A 17,572-nucleotide genomic window follows, 5' to 3' on the forward strand; every position below is an offset into this window, starting at 1 on the left:
TGGAGAAGGATTCCCATTTTTGGATCATTGGAATCTCTGCTGGGGTAGAATTGACGTGCATAAGAAGGATGGATTACACCTGAATTGGAAAGTGTCTAATATCCAAGCAGGGAGATTTGCTAGTGTTACTCAGGAGGCATTAAACCAGTGAGGGCGTGGGGTAAACCTAAAGAGATAGTGAGAAAGGAGGTAAGTCTGAGACTGATACAGTTTAGAAGTTAGTCAGGCAAGGGCAAGGCACAGAATGAGGTAGGACTGACAAGGTACAATAGACAATAGGTGCAGGAATAGGCCATTCTGCCCTTTGCGTCAGCACCACCATTCATTATGATCATGGCTGATCGTCCACAATCAGTATCCTGTTCCTGCCTTATCTCTGTAACACTTGATTCCATTATCTTTAACAGCTCTATCCATCTCTTTCTTGAAAGTATCCACAGATTTGACCTCCACTGCCTTCTGGAGCAGAACATTCCATAAACCCACCATTCTCTGGGTGAAGACGTTTCTCCTCAACTCTGTTCTAAATGGCCTCTCCCTTATGTTTAAACTCTGTCCTCTGGTTCTGGACTCACCCATCCATGGAAACATGCTTCCTGCCTCCACAGTGTCCAACACTTTAATAATCTTGTAGGTCTCAATCAGATCCTCTCTCATTCTTCGAAACTCAAGTGTATACATGCTCAGTCGCTCCAATCTTTCAACATATGATCATTCCGCCATTCCGGGAATTGACCTCATGAACCTACCCAACACTCCCTCAATAGCCACAATGCTCTTCCTCAAATGTGGGGACCAAAACTGCACACGATACTCCAGGTGCGGTCTTAGCAGAAGGACCTCTTTGCTCCTATACTCAATTCCTCTTGTTATGAGGGTCAGCGTGCAGTGAGCTTTCTTCACTACCTGCTGTACCCGCATGCTTGCTTTCATTGACTGATGTACAAGAATACCTAGATCTCGTTGTACTTCCCCTTTACCAAACTTGACTCTTTTTAGATAGTAATCTGCCTTCCTGTTCTTGCCTCCAAAGTGGATAACCACGCATTTATCCACATGAAACTGCATCTGCTTTGCATCCGTCCACTCACCTAGCCTGTCCAAGTTAACCTGTATTCTCATAACATCCTCCTCACATTTCACCCTGCCACCCAGTTTTGTGTCATCAGCAAATTTGCTAATATTACTTTTAATACGTTCATCTATATTATTAATGTATATTGTAAACAGCTGCGGTCCCAGCACCGAACCTTGTGATACCCCACTAGTCACTGCCTGCCATTCCAAAAGGAAGCGTTTATCACTACTCTTCCTGTCAGCCAGCCAATTTTCAATCCAAGTCAGTATATTCCCCTTTGTAAGTCCCTGCTGACTCTGAAGAATCCGATTACCGCTATCCAAATGAGCCATAATTTCATCTTTTATAATTGACTCCAGCATCTTTCTCACCACTGACATCAGGCTAACCGTTGTATAATTCCTTGTTTTCTCTCTCCCACCTTTCTTGAAAAGTGGGACAACATTAGCCACCCTCCAATCTGACTCGACGTCTCCTGATTCTGTGTCTCTCCCTTCGCAAGGGGCTCAACGTCATCCCTCACCAACAGGGCCATCTTATCCCCTCTGCCCATCAGTCTGTCCTTTTGATAGCACTGCACTGCATTTATTTCAATGCAAGAGGTTTGACAGGGAAAGCAGATGAGCTTAAGATATGGTTTTGAACATGGGACTGGGATATAGTGGGTATTCAAGAAACGTGGCTTAGTTTGGAAAGGACAGGTAACTTAATGTTCCAGGGAATAGATGTAAGAGGAAGGAAAGAAAGGGAGAAGATGAAATGGTGTTTTTGATTAGGGATAACATTATTGTTGTGATTAGGGGGGATATTCATGGGAGTTCGCCCGGTGAACTTACTTGGATGGAACTGGGAAATAGGAACAGGATGATCACCTTATTGAGGTTGTCTGTGTGGGTTTCGTCCGGGAGCTCTGGTTTCCGCCCACATTCCAAAGATGCGCAGGTTGGGTGGATAATCCAGGCTGAATTGCCCATATTGTTCAGGGATGTGCAGGTTGGGGGGATTGGCCATGTTAAATGCAGCATTACAGGGATAAGATAGGAGGCTCTGAGGGTCAGTGTGGATGTGATGGGCCGAATGGCCTGCTTCCACACTTGGGATTCTCTGATGATAATTCTACTAGTTTTAAAATAGTTGCAGAAAATAATAGACCAGATCTAAAAGTTGGTGTTCAAAGTTGGACAAAGGTGAATTTTGACGGTACAAGGCGAGAACCTTCAATATTTCTTTGCAACCCCCAGGTAAAGGGACGGCTGGAAAGTGGGAACATAAGAACAGAAGGAATAGGAGCCGGAGTAGGCCATCTGACCCCTCAAGCCTGCACTGCCATTCAATACGATCAGGGCTGAGCTCTTCATGGCCTCAGCTCCACTTTCCTGCTCCCTCACCATAATCCTTAATTCCTTTCCTGTTGGCAAATCTACATTTTGCCTTAAAGACATTCAAGTTGATAATGTCAACTGCTGCACTCAGCAGGGAATTCCACAGATTCGTAACCCTTTAGCTGAAGAAGTTCCTCCTCAATTTTGTCCTAAATCAGATACCCCCTTATTTTGACGCTATGCTCGCTAGGTTGACCCGCGCGCCCACTCCCCAATGGAAATTACCTCCCTGCTTCTATCTTATCTATTCACATCTTAATTTTATTTTTTCCAATACAACCTCCCATTCTTCTAAATCCCAACAAGTATAGTCCCAGTCTATTCGGTCTCTCCACATACACCAACCTTCTCAACTCCTGTCTCAAACTAGTGACCCTCTTCTGCACCCCCTCCCGTGTCAGTACATCTTTGCTGAAGTAAGGAGATCAAACCTGTACACAGTACTCCAGGTGTGGCCTCACCAGCACCCTGTACAGCTGCAGCATAGCCATCCCTCTAGCAAGGAAGGTCAATAGACCCTTCACCATCTCTTTTAGTCCCCTGGGATGCATTCCATCATGGCCAGGAGACCCATGTACTTTTGGGCTGTTATCTTTCCCAACACTACCTCTTTACTGAGAATGACTGTTTCCATGTCCTCATCTGCCATTGTCTCCATAGGCCTGTGAAAATGAGACAACAAGAGAACATAGACAGTATGTTCCTGTTATTGCCAAGTCTGGTAGGTGTAGAGAATGCTGTGTGTCTAGAGAAATTGAGGGTCTGGTCAAAAAGATGAAGGAGGGATATGGCAGGTACAGACAGCTGGGTTTGAGTGAATCCCTCGGAGTATATGGGCAGTAGGACTACACTTGAGGGAAAACAGGAGGGCAAAAAGCATACGTGAGATAGCTTTGGGGGGAAAGAGGTTTAAGGACAATCCAAAGAGATTCTACAAAACACGAAGGACAAAAGAGAACCAGGCAGAGAATAGGGACCCTCAAAGATCAACAAGTCTGTCTGTGGAACCACAGAAGGTGGGAGAGATATTATCTGAGGATTTCATGTCAGCTTTTACTGGAAGAGGATATGGAAGCTAGAGACTTTGGAGAAATAAATAGTGATAACTTGACAACTATCCATATTACAGAGGAGGTTGTACTGGATGTCTTACACATAAAGCTGAGTAAATCTGTGGGACCTGATCAGGTGTATCCCAAATCTTTGTGGGAAGTTAGGGAAGTGATTGCCGGGCCCTCACTGAGATATTTCTATCACTGATAGCCACAGGTGAGGTGCTGCAAGATAGGCGCCATTATTTGAGAAAGGTGATGAGGAAAGGCCAGGGAACAATCTCCTGGTGAGTCTGAAGTTAGTGGCAGACAAGGTGTTGGAAGGAATTCTGAAGGACAGGTTTATATGTAATTGGAAAGACAAGAAGTGAGTAGGGATAGTCAGCATGGCTTTGTACATAAAACACTAACTTGGACTTCAGAAAGACATTCAAAAAGGTTCCACATAACAGACTGGTTAGCAAGTTAGACACCATGGGATGCAGAGAGAACCAGCTATTTGGATACAAATTGGCTGGAAGGTTGGAGACGGAGGGTAGTGCTTTTCGGACTGGAGGCCTGTGATGAGCAATATGGTGTAAGGATCGGTGCTGGATCCACTGCTTTTCTTCATTTATATCAGTGATTTCTATGTGAATATATGAAGTATAGTTAGTGGATTTACAGTAGACATCAAAATTGGAGGCGCACTGCACAGCGAAGAAGGTTACCTCAGAGTATAATGGGACTTCAATCAAATGGGCTGAGGATTGTCAAATCGAGTTTATTTCAGATAAATGTGAGATACTCCATTTTGGAAAAGCAAATGAGGGCAGGAATTATACACATAATGGGAAGGTCCTGGGGAATGTTGCTGAATAAAGAGACCTTGGAGTGCAGGTTCATAGTTCCTTGAAAGTGGAATCATAGGCAGGGTAGTGAAGAAGGTGTTTGGTGTACTTGCCTTTACTGGTCAGTGCATTGAGTAGTGGAGTTGGGACGCCATTTTGCGGCTGCACAGCACATTGATTCAGCCACTTCTGGAATTCTGCTTTCAGTCCTGGTCTCTCTGCTATCGGAATGATATTCTGAAACTTGAAAGGGTTCAGAAAAGATCCGCAAAGATGTTGCCAGGGTTGAGGGTTTGAGCTATGTAGGTAGAGGGTGAATAGGCTGGGGCTGTTTTCCCTGGAGCATCAGATACAATTGTGAGGGGCATGGATAGGGTGAAATCCCAGGGTCTTACTCCCAGGATATGTGAGTCCAAAGCTTGGGGGCAAAGGCTTCACGTGTGAGGGAAAAGATTTAAAAGGGATCTAAGGAGTAATGTTTCTAGCTGAACATGGTACGTTTATGGAATGAGCTGCCAGAGGAAGTGTGGAGGCTGGTACATTTACCCAATTATGCCTTTGAGATGTTGTATGTGATTAGCAAAAGTTTAGAAGGATATAGGTCAAGTGCTGGCATATGGGATGAGATTAATTTAGGATATCTAGTCAGCATGGACAAGTTGGATCGAAGTGTCTGTTTCTCTGCTGTATATCTTTATGGCACTAATATAATTAAGATGGGTTACACTTTTATGGAGAGTTAGCAGAATATCAGATAATTCTCCTTGGAGCTGAGAAGGTTCGGCAGTGATTTTGACCAGGAGCAGATTTGTTTCCAGGATATTTAATTTACAGAGAGACAGGGAGAAATTATTAACGTCACAATTTTTAGTAACTACCTTCAGGTAACTGGCAAATAATGCAGGTTAAAAATGTGAAGATTATTTTACTCACTAAGTTCTGATCATCTGGAACAGTTTGACCGACAGCTGGATGCAGATTCAATAGTTATTGTCAAAACAAATTTGGAATTTTAACTTTTTTAAGGAAGGATTTGGAGGGCTACAGACAAATGGGAGGTGAGTTGGGATAGACTGGTACCATCTCCAGCGGGGGAGAGTACAGCCCCAATGGGCTGAATAGCCCCAAACCCCAGTGCTCTGTGTTATTGCCCCATTCACTGTGAATGATGAAGCTCATCCCAGGACAGAGTCACAGAGACCTATAGCATGGAATTAGACCCTTTGGTCGAACTTGTCCATACCGACCAGATATCCCAAACTAATCTAGTCCCATTTGCCAACACTTGGCACGTATCCCTCTACACCCTTCCTATTCACATACCCATCCAGATGCCAAATGGTGTAATTGTACCAGCCGCCACCATTTCCCTGAACAGAAGATTCCATACTTGCACCAATCTCGGTGTGAAAAAAAGGTGCCTATGGGGTCCCTTTTAAATTTTTTCCCTCTCACCTTAAACATACACCCTCTCGTTCTAGACTCCCCCCACCCCAGGGAAAAGACCTTGTCTATTTTTCCCATCCATACTCCTCAGGATTTTATAAAGCTCTATGAGGTCACCCCTCAGCATCCGATGCTCTTGGGAGGAGCCCACTCATGTCACAATGGGGCCCGGGTGATTGACAGCAGCGTCAGACCAATAGGAGAATTTGCGTGATCCTCCAGCCAATGAGAGTGAATTGGGGTGGGTCCAGCAGGCCAACATGTGGCCATGAGCTGTGCAGGCGCAGTGTCACGGTGAGAGGGGACCGAGTGAGTGTGAAGGGAATGGGAGAGACTGCAAAGTCTGGGGAAGAAATGGAGCTATTGTGGACTGGGAGGGTTTATAAACGCACGGTTTTAGGCTGCTAGACCTGAATTAGAAATTCCTTGTAAATTAGAACCAAAAGAACTGCGGATGCTTTAAATCTCACACAACAACCAAAAGGTACTGGAAAAGCTCAGCAGGTCTGGCAGCATCTGTGAAGAGAAATCAGAGTTAACATTTTGGATCCGCTGACCCTTCCTCAGAACTGATGTTACTGAAAAGAAATGTCAGTTTATACGCAGAAGGTAGGGGTTAAGGAGTAAATGATAGGTGGTGATCGAGTCCAAAGAGATGGGAGCAGTTGGACAAAGGAGTGCATAACGATCTGGCTGGTGGAGGGTGAATAGCTGTTTATGGGGACTGTTAGTGGCTAACCATCGGTAATGTGTAATGGTAGGCTATGTGATAACAAGGCCTGGTATGTGGGTTAAGGGGCTAGGGCGCTAGGAAATTGGAGAGTTCAGGACGTAAAATTATTGAATTTGATACTGGGGCTAGAGGGGTGCAGGGTCCCCAAGTGGAAGATGAGTTGTTCTTCCAGCTTGCGTTAACGTGTGGCGTTGGAAAAACACAGCGGGTCAGGCAGCATCTCAGGAGCAAGAGAATTGACATTTTGGGCATATTCTTTTCATCAGGAATGCCGGGATTGGTGGGGGAGGGGGAGTAGTAAGAGGGCTGAGAGAAAAATAAGAGGGATGTGTGTGGTTGGTGGGAAGGGAGCTACGAAGGCAATTGGTAGATGTAGGTGAACGGTAATGGAGAGAGGGTGGAGTGGATAATTGGAAAGGAAACTGGACAGGTGGGACAGTTCAAGAGGGCGGTGTCGAGTTGGAGGGTTGGATCTGGGATAAGGCAGGGGCGGGGAGATGAGGAAACCTTGATTCTGTGGTTAAAGGGTCCCAATGTGGATGATGAGGTTTTCTTTCTCCAGGCGTCGGGTGGTTGGGGTTTGGTGGTGGAGGTGGCCCAGGACTTGCATGTCCTTGGTGGAGTGGGTGGGGACGTTGAAGTGGTCAGCCACAGGATGGTGGGATTGGTTGGCGCATGCATCGCAGAAATGTTCCCTGAAACATTCCTCAAGTTGGTGTCCTGACTCCCCAGTGGAGAGGAGACCACATCGAAAGCAAAGGCCGTAATAGGTGAGGTGTTTGGATGTGCAGGAAAATCTCTGCTGGATGTGGAAGGGTCCTTTGGGGGTGAGGGGGGAGGCGTGGGCACAGGTTTTACACCTCTTGCATTGACAAGTGAAGGGGCTGGGAGTGGGGTTGTTGGGGAGCATGGATCTGACTTGGAATTCACAGGGAATGGTCTCTGTGGAATGCTGAAAGGAATGGAGAGGGAAATATACCTCTGGTGGGATCTGATTGTAGGTGGTGGAAATGGCGGAGGATGATGCATTGTACCTGGGTGGAAGGTGAGGACAGGGAAGTTCTATCCTTGTTGCAGTTGGAGAGGTGTGGTTCAATGTCAGAGGTGTGGGAACTGATGGAGATACACTGGAGAGTATTTTTGACCACATGGGAGGGGAAATTGCAGTCCTTGAAATACGGGGTGTTTTGGTATGTTCTGGAGTGTTCTGCCAGCTTGCATCAAGCTTCACTGGAACACTGCAGTAAGCATGAGACAGATGTTGGCCAGGCAACAGACTCGTGTGCTAAAGTAGCAGGCAACTGGAAGCACGGGGTCTGTTTTGCAGCAGAACATAGATCATCAGCTGCCATTTCCAGCACCTCCACTGAGATGCTGCCAGACACAGGTACCTGTCCCCTCCATTAACAGCTATGCACCCTCCCAGCCAGATTGTTATCCACTGCTTTGTCTTTCCAAATGTTACTGACACTTTTGGGCTCCATCCCCACCTATTATTTACTCTTTATATCCCTATCTCCAAAGATATGCTGGTTAGGTGCATTGGCCCAGCTAAATTTCCCGTAGTGTTCAGGGATGTATAGGTTAGGTGCATTAGTCAGGAGAAATGTAGATTGAAAGAGGAGCAATTACACATCAAACACATACCAAGAGAAATATTTGTCTTTACTGTTCAGCCTGCACTGACTGTGAGTTTTGTTTTGTCAATTCATTTTATAGGATATTAATTGAGAATAATTGAGACAGGGATCTCAAAAGCAATTTTCTATCGTCAGCAGGGTCATCAGGATCTGAATATCATTGACATTTAACTGTGGAAGGAGAAAGGTGTATCTGTTCTGTCTGTGGGCAAGTATCTGGTTTTTATTTCAAGCAAAAAGCAGAAAGATGTTCAAATTTGTGGTTGGATCACCCTTGGGGTTTGTGTTCAATTCTGCGCCCTGCAGCTGTGGAAGGAGATATTGGCCTGAGAGGGAGCACAGATTTATCCAAATTACACCTCGTCTCTTTATAGGAACTGTCAGATTTAGACCCAGTCACCCACTTCATGATGTTAATCTGTAAACTCCTTATTTTCAATTCCTGCAAACTTCTCATTAAAATTCCATATGGACTCAAATTCCATTACCATTTCAGGTGGAATGTTCCAGGTTCTGACAACTGTCTGTTCATTCAGAAACTGCTGAAGTCCTTGTTGACTCTGGGATTACAAAGGGATGAATTGAGAGATGAGATGCTGTTCCTGAGCTCCCATTGAGATGCATTGGAGGTTGGGGCAGTGCAGGTGGGAGTAGACAATGAAAATGATAGGGCTGCACTGTGGGTGCTGATTGGCTCAATGAGTGTTTTGGAGTTGGTTGTAAACAGAGTGAGGGGAGACAGGGAGAATGTGAACTACAGCTTCAGTTTTAGTGCAGGCCATTCAGAAATTCACATGGTCCCACTGGGAACAGCCAAGTTGTAAGCGATACCTGCTGAGTTTTTTTAAAAACAGTTTTTAAAGTATAAAATATCAGCTTAAGTAAAGATCGGGACTTTTGATTATAATGGAAATGTTTGAAGAGAAGGAAGGTTACTAGCTCATTTAAATTCTCCTAATGGCAGTAACTAACTGAAACGAGAGAGACATTGTGATCGGAGACCTCAGACCAGTGGTGTGCTCCTCTTGCACAATATGGGAAATAAGGGACACTTCCTGTGTCCGTGACGGCAATGTGTGCAGGAAGAGTGCCCATCTGCAGCTACTGGGAAACTGCTTTTCAGACCTGGAGCTGAGAGTGGACTCACTGTGGAGCAATACTGAGAATGTTATGGACAGTACGTTTAGTGAGTTCGTCATACTGCAGGTGAGGGTTGCACAGGCAGAAAGGGTATGGGTGACCATCAGATCAAGTAAGAGGCTCAGGAAGGAAGTGCAGGACTCTCCACTGATCGCTCCGCTTCTCAAACAGATATTGTGCACCGCTTGGGATTCTATAAGGGGTGTGGACTCTCATGGGAAATCAGCAATAGATGATGACATGACACCACAGATAGCTCCGCTGCACAGAACGGGAGGAAGGAGAATGGCAGAGCTGTAGTGACAGGGGATGCAGTAGTCAGGGTCAGTGACAGGCGCGTCTGTGGCCACAGACATGAATCCAGGACAGTGAAATTGAACCCTGGTCCATTTATTGATAAGTGCACATACCAATAAAGGTCAGCGTGCCAAATGCAACCTTCAGCACTTGATCACCCTGAAACTCTACTTTCCAGGGACAGTACACTTGTTCTGAGCCCTTCAGAGGGATTGAAGTGGATGCGGAGAAAACAGGAACAGGGTTGTGTTGTAGATCTACAAAATAACGGTCACCCTCCCCTCTCGGTCTCCGCCCCTCTGTCTCCCACCTCCCATCATGCCGCCTTCCCACCGCAGGGAAAAGACCTTGTATATTTACCCGATCCATGCCCCTACTGATTTTATAAACCTCTATAAGGTCACCCATCAGCATCGGACACTCCAGGGAAAACAATGTATTTATCCTCTCCCTGTAGCTCAAATCCTCCAACCCTGGCAATATGCTTGTAATACTATTCTGCCCACTTTCAAGTTTCACAATATTGTTTTGATGGAAAGGAGACCAGAATTGCACGCAATATTCCAAGCGTGACCTTAGCAATGTCCCTGTACAGCCGCAATATGACCTCCCAACTCCTATACTCAGTGCTCTGACCAATAAAGCAAAGCATACTAAGCACCTTCTTCACTATCCTATCTACCTTCGATTCTGCTTTCAAAGAGCTATGAACCTGCATTTCAAGGTCTCTTTGTTTTGCAGCACTCCCGAGGACCTTACCATTAAGTGTATACATCCTGCTAATATTTGCTTTCCCAAAATGCAGCACCTCACATTTATCTAAATTAAACTCCATCTGCCAGTCCTCAGCACATTCGACCCTCTGATCAAGATCCCGTTGTAATCTGAGGTAATCCTCTTCACTGTCCACTACACCTCCAATTTTGGTGTCATCTTACTAACAATACTTCCTATATTCACATCCAAATCATTGATATAAATTATGAAAATTAGTGGATCCAGCACCGATCCTTTGTGACACCCCACTGTCACAGGTCTCCAATCTGAAAAGCAAACTTCCACCACCACCATCTGTCTTCTACCTTTGAGCCAGTTTTATATCCAAATGGCTAGTTCTCTCTGTATTCCATGGGATCAACCTTGATAACCAGTCTCCCATGTTGAACGTCTTACTGAAGTCCATGTAGATCATTTCCACTGCTTTGCCCTCATGAATCCTCTTTGTTACTTCAAAAAATTTGACTCAAGTTCATGAGCCGTGATTTCTCATACACAAAGCCTTTATTAATATCCAGGACTTAACTCTGTACATTGGGATCTGTGTCACCCAGTTATGAGTGTTAATATTCTGGATAAAGTTCAAGTACACCAGCTTTGTGTTAGTGACTGTGTATTGAGTCTTGTTAATATCATCCACTCAGGAAAGTTCCATTTGAAAGGCAGTCCCTATATCCCGAACCCTGCTCCCATCTGCTCTGTCTCCATCCCCACCGTAGACAGTAAGTGGGAGGAGCTCATAGAGTTTCCACGTGAGAGAGAATGAGAAAATCTTCCCTTCTTTCCACTAGCTCACCAGGAAATGGTGATAGTGTCCTTACCTCTGAACCAGGAGGATCGGGCTCAGAGTTGAGTAACAGCATCTTTGAAAAGGCTGATTGGAAAACGTGCCCAAGCCGCCAGGCCATACTGTCTCCCAGCTGTCCCTGCCTGAGCCTCAACAGAACCTTCCTGTAGTTTCTCTCCTGTCAGATTCTCCCATTGCTAACTTTGTCCAGGGTCCCCTCCCACTGCTGCACTGCTCCTGTCCCTCACTGACCTGTCCATCCCCCAGTGTCATCCACATTCATTCATTGCTAACAATCTCCAGCCCCGCCCCCTCCACCCTATTGGGCAGCAGCTGCTGTCAATCACCCAGCTTCGTGTGTGATCTGGAGCATGTGCTGTAGGAGAGGATACAGTGCACGGGCACAGTGCTGGCCAATTGTTGGTGTATGTGCAGGGCTGGTCAGGGCCAGGAGAGAGGCTGTGCGTGTATGGGATTAATCTGTCATTCGCAGTTTCCTCCCTCTGGGAATAGGACCCAGGGAAATGGCCCCTGTCCCTGATATCGTGACAAGTGGTCGGTTATCAGTGGGGGGAGCATTTTGCAGAAAGTTATCAGAACTCGTGTGAAGATTCAGGAATGTTATTGAAAGGAACACAGATGGGCCTGCAATTAATGTTCTAATTTGGTTCATCTTAGTTCAATCAGATATGTCTTGGCCAGTGTATGCAGGATGGTTCTCATCAGAGGGTCCGTGTGGGGGAAATAAATAAAATGTTCCAGATTGGGGCAAAAAAAATCAGTTTTGTTCTGACCAGGAAGGAAACCTGGGAGGTGGGGGAAGGATTCACCAACATCCAGGAGGCTCCGAGTCAGACTCATTGATTTGATTAGATTAGATTTGATTTCCTACAGTGTGGAAACAGGCCCTTCGGCCCAACCAGTCCACACCAACCTTCAGAAGAGTAACCCACCCAGACCCATTTCCCTCTGACTAATGTACCTAACGCTATGGACAATTTAGCATGACCAATTCACCTGACCTGCGCATATTTGGATTGTGGGAGGAGACCTTTTTTTGGTTCTTAGTCTGCAGGCAGGAGCTAGGAAGCTGATTTCAAAGAGAAGGGAGTGTGTGTGAGAACTGGGTGTGGAGGAAAAGGGTGAGGAGATTGGTTTGGATTTCAGTTCACAGAAGAGAGCAATTGTGAGACTGAGATTTAAAGCTTTGGGGGAACAAAGAACCTACAATTTAATACTATCACTGTCTTATGAATTTCCATCCTGTGTTAACGGTGGTGACCTGTTTTCTCTGTTGTAGGGTTCTGAAAGGGCGGATTTGTGGATGAGAAATTCAAATTGAACTTCACGTTCCGTTTTGATAGTTACTTGATCCGTGCCGATCTGAATAGCATTTGGCCTTTTCATGTGGAAGGAAAGGTGTGTATTCTGTCCATGGGCGAATATTTCAAATGTCAGTGTGACTGGAAACATTACTGAGACACAGCCAAGTCCATGTTAGTGTGGTGACTGTGAGAAAGAGTTCATTTGTTGTTAAAAGTCTGAAAAAACATGGCACATTTCCCAAAAACAATTAAGCTACAGATTTGTTTTGTATGAGGACAAATTTTAATTAACCATGCAACCAGAAAGACACAAGGATACCTGCACCATGGAACAAATGATGAAAACGGGATTGTTGTAAAGGAGTTAATTATCGATCATGGCTTGTAATCCATTGGCGTTGTCACGTCGGTTCCAGTGCCATGGGGAAACACTGGAAATGTGATGAGTGCAGTGTAGGTTTCAATTATTAACCTGGAAAAAGTGCAGAAGAAATTTACAAGAATTTTTGCTCGGGCTCAGGGGTCTGAGTTGTAAGGAGAGGTTGGACAAGCGAGGATTTTTTTTGTTTAGAGCAGAGGAAACAGAGGGGGGATGTTTTCTGGAAGTGTTTAAGACCATGAGAGGCCTGGGTAAGGTGAATGCATTCAGTCTTTTGCCCAGGGAATCAAGGAGTGGAGGGCATCAGTTTACGGTTAGAGGAGAAATTATGAAAGGGAACCTGAGGGTCAACAGTTCTACACAGAGAACTGGACTGAGCTATCAGTGGAAGTGCTTGAGGTGGGTACATTAACAACATGTAAAAGACATTTGGACAAATACATGGATAGGAAAGGGTCAGAAGCAGATGGGTCAAGTGCAGGGAAATGGGGTTAGCATGGATGGACATTCTGGTCGGCATGGGCCAGTTTGGGCCAAAGGGCATGTCTTTGCTGTAGGACTCTGACTCCAAGTATATTTACTATTTCTCACGCTATCTCTGGTAGCACCCTGGGATGTATTCCATCCGAGCGACGAGACTTGTCCACCTTTAGCTCCATTAACTTGCCCAGCTCTAACACTTTCATGATGATGGTTGTTTCTTGTTCCTCACCTTCCTCAGTTTCCTTATCAATTACTGGCATCTTCTTCGTGTTCTTCACTGTGAAGACTGACTGCTGTGAAGACTTCCTAAACCCTGCTGGATCGCAATAACTGGGCACAGAACTCTGAGAGGTCTTCTTTGAGTCTTTATTGATGAGACATGGCAGTTACCTGGATAGTGCACATGCAGAACACCTCCAGGCAGCATCAGGTAACTCCCCGCCTGTCCGATGTTCCGCTCCCATTCTCATACCTTTGTGGTTTGTGGTTTTGAATGGATGCTGTGTCTCAATATTATCTCCATGGCACTGGCAGTTAAAAAGTTGAGTTCAGCCCAGCACTGTGTGGTTAAACCACATACTCCTCCCCCATGCCCCTGTGGCTCAGTCAGGTATCTGACAGGCACTTCAGTTTCAGTGGGGCTGTCTGTCAGGATTCTGATGTGGAGGAGCCGGTGTTGGAGCGGGGTGGGTAAAGTTAAAAACCACACATCACCAGGTTATAGTCCAACAGGTTTATTTGGAAGTACAAGCTTTTGGAGTGTGCTGTGAGTTTTAACTTGATCAGGATTATCTCTATGGTAACGGTTAAGTGCTTCAACAATTACAGAGGGCATATGTTCCCCACACAATAGGTTCCCCTCTAGCAGGGTAAACTGCTATTCCGGCCCTGGGGATAGCTACTAATCGCTTTTCTCCCCCAATCCCATCAATCTTTCTGTTGATCTTTGAAGTTTTTCTAATCTCCTAGTTTCTCCTTGGTCTTTGCCAATTTGCATGCTTTCTATTTCAATTTGATAGACTCCCTTATTTCCTTAGCCACCCATGGCAGATTACTCCTTTTCCTACAGTCGTTCCTTTTCACTGATATATACTTTTGCTGAGCAGTTTGAAAAAATTCTTTGATATTCCTCCACTGTCTGTCAACTCTCCCACCCTAAAGTCTTTGCTTCCAGTCTACATTAGCCAACACCTGCCTCATCCTATTGTAGTCTCCTTTGTTTAAGCACAGGATTTTAGGATTGGATTTAATCTTCCCGCTTTCAAACTGTATTCTAAATTCAACCATACTTATCACAAGTCTTTTTATCAGATTACGAGGTGAGGCGATGTTACCTGGGTGTTTTGGTATTCATTGTCAGAGACCTTAGCTTTGTAATAAAGTACAGGATAGATATTCACAACACCGTATTCTGGACGGTGTGAATGTCCTACACAGTCTAAAACCATAAATCACTGTCTCCCCTCAGTTTACATGATTTGGAGATACCGATGTTGGATTGGGGTGTACAAAGTTAAAAATCTCAACACCAGGTTATAGTCCGTCAGGTTTAATTGGAAGCACATTAGATTTCGGAGAGTTGCTCCTTCATCATGATCCAATTAAACCTGTTGGACTATAATCTGTCGTTGTGTGATTTTTAACTCCCCTCAGTTTAAAATTGCAAAATTATTATCTCCTACATGCGTCCGCACTACGTTTGGAACACGAATCCACCTGACTATCCTGCATTTTCCGAAAATCTCCTTTGGTGAAGGTGGTGAGTTTTGGATTCAGCTTTCCAGTTATTACCGTAAGAAGATAAGCACTGGGCACAGGAGAGGCAATGCAACCCTTCGAACCAGCTCCACCATTTAATACCATGACGATTGAGCTCACCTCTGTCTCAGCTGGATTTTCCTGCCTGGTCTCTCTCACCCTTCAACTCATTGCAAATTCAACATCTGTATCTCTTCGGTAAGTCTGCTCATTGTCCTGGCATCCACCGCATTTTGAGTAGGGAATTCCACAGATTCACAGCACATTGAGATAGGTACATTCTTCTTCATGAGAATAGAATAGAGTCCATATAGTGCAGAGTCCACACCAACCCTATAATGAGCATCCCATTCAGACTCACCCATTCCTTGTATTTCCCATGGTTAATGGCTTAACCTGCACATGCATGGACACTGTGGGAATTTAGCATAGCCAATCCACCTAACCTTTGGACGTCTTTGGACTGTGGGATGAAACTGGAACACCCAGAGGAAACTCGCACAGACACAGGGAAAACATGTAAACTCCACACAGTCGCCTAATGCTGGAATCAAATCTAGGTCCCTGACGCTGTGAGTCAGCAATGCTAACCATTGAGCCACCTCTGCTTAAAATCTGCTTCTCCTATGAACCACCCCACGTCCCAGTTGGCTGAATCTATATTCCTTCCATCAGAAAATCAGGTTGTGGAAGCAGGTGTCTCAGTAAAACCCAGTGACAGTCCATATGTTCTGAATGGGGATCCTGTACATAACACCCTCCAGTTCACACTTTTCTTTCACTTTCCAGAGACAGGGCTCCAGTGGGTTCATGGGAACTACAACTCCCACAATCCCTGAAGCAGGGACCACACATGTGCAGGGAAATCCAGCATTGTACATGTACAGAATGTGGGCGGGTTTTGGAGCATGTGCTTTGGGTAAGTATACTTTGCAGAAAGTATTTCACACTGTGATTGGCTGGAGGAGGAATGCATCTGCTCATAGTATTGATCAGTTGGGGGTCAAAGTATCACCACACCCATGTAGGACCACTCTCCATCCCCAATTCATTGTAATGGTGGGAATCAACTAATGGGAAACAAAGAAAGATCTGACCCATTCTCCCAGACTGAAGGTTCCTCTTCTGTCCAGGATCTGCCACCTCCCTGTCTGTTTCCTTTTGTTTCATTCTGCTGTTACATTATTGACTTGCAGCAACTGAAGGGAAAGGAAGTGAACCCAGAAAGGGTGCAGAGTCTAACCAGGGATGGGAAGTGGTGGCATGGATCTGTTTATCAGCAACTCCATGAGAATGGGGAGGGTGTACATTAGGGGGTAGCAGAGTCAGAATGGTGGGAGAGAGTAAGTGGGCTGGAGGGTTACAGCTTTTGGGGAAGAAAGTGGAAAAAGATATTCCAGAGAAACTAGAATTGTCTGTTCTGAATTTCTAATCTGTACATATTCTTTTATACAGGGTGCTAGATGGTGAAGATTCACAGACTGAAATCTCAAAATCATGTGCAGATGGTGATTAAGTTAACTGGCATTTGAAGAACCAAAAATTTTGAATCACTCGGCCAAAATCCTGCAACACTCTACCACACAGCATTGTCGGTCTATCTGCACCAAATGGACTGTGAATGCTTCAAGACAGCAGCTCACTACCATGTTCTCAAGGGTAACTAGAGATGGGGAATAAATGCTGGCTGAGCCAGTGATGCCCAAATCCTGGAAATGGTTTCTATCTCGAGTTGCTGAAATCCAATTGATGTTACTGCAGGATGATGAGCGACGCTGAGTGCATTCCCAAGAGAGAGCACCATCACATTACCCCTGCGTACACCCACACAGTAACACCGCAACGTCACTGGAACAAAAGGCAGTGAAACCAAAGGAGGGCTTAGTTATAGTTCTTCGAGGTAAAGCCATGAAAGGGGATTGGAACACAGCAGGAACAGGAGCCTGAGCTGGATGGTCAGCTGTTTCCCATTGAATGGTGGAGCAGGATTGAAAGGCCGAATGGTCTCCTGCTGCTGCTATCTCCCAGGTATGTATATGGAGCCCGGGTAGGAAGAAGTGGGCAAGGATTCTCCAGGAGATTGCACTTCCACAACAATTTTCAGTGAGGGATGGTTTGATGGATTTTATTTAACATTTATCTTTAACACAAGATTTGTAAATTTTGACTTTAAAATTTTGTAAAAGTTTTTTGCACAGCAAATAAAATTAAAGAAAATAAATTAAACTGTCTGAATATAACAGTTTTAATGCTTTCAACCTCTGTAAAATAATATCCTGTCTTCCCGGACACCATCACTTTCCAGCTACTCAAACTCCAGGGAAATATTCCCTCCCTGTCTGAACCTTTGGTTTGATTTAGCTGCTTTTCAGTTCTCGTTCTATGAGCTGTGAAGCGTTCTTTTTCCCCATTTCTCCGACCCAGAAATGTGATCATAGCAACCTTCCCACCATCAAAATCATCAT

General features: G+C 45.1%; 1 long non-coding RNA gene across 2 annotated transcripts in view; it reads left to right on the forward strand.

The window, feature by feature from the left end:
* The window catches only part of LOC122552421 (uncharacterized), a 754,662-nt gene extending 742,080 nt beyond the window's left edge, over window positions 1-12,582 (forward strand). For both annotated transcript variants that reach the window (XR_015754433.1, XR_015754434.1), the window contains exons 3-4: window positions 8,241-8,348; window positions 12,463-12,582. This is a non-coding gene — a long non-coding RNA (uncharacterized LOC122552421). The remainder of the gene's footprint in view (window positions 1-8,240; window positions 8,349-12,462) is intronic.
* The last annotated feature ends 4,990 nt before the right edge of the window (window positions 12,583-17,572 follow it).

The sequence above is a fragment of the Chiloscyllium plagiosum genome, unplaced genomic scaffold (assembly GCF_037043375.1).
Source record: "Chiloscyllium plagiosum isolate Xiang-an unplaced genomic scaffold, Cpla_swu_hap1 HiC_scaffold_45, whole genome shotgun sequence".
NCBI lineage: Eukaryota > Metazoa > Chordata > Chondrichthyes > Orectolobiformes > Hemiscylliidae > Chiloscyllium > Chiloscyllium plagiosum.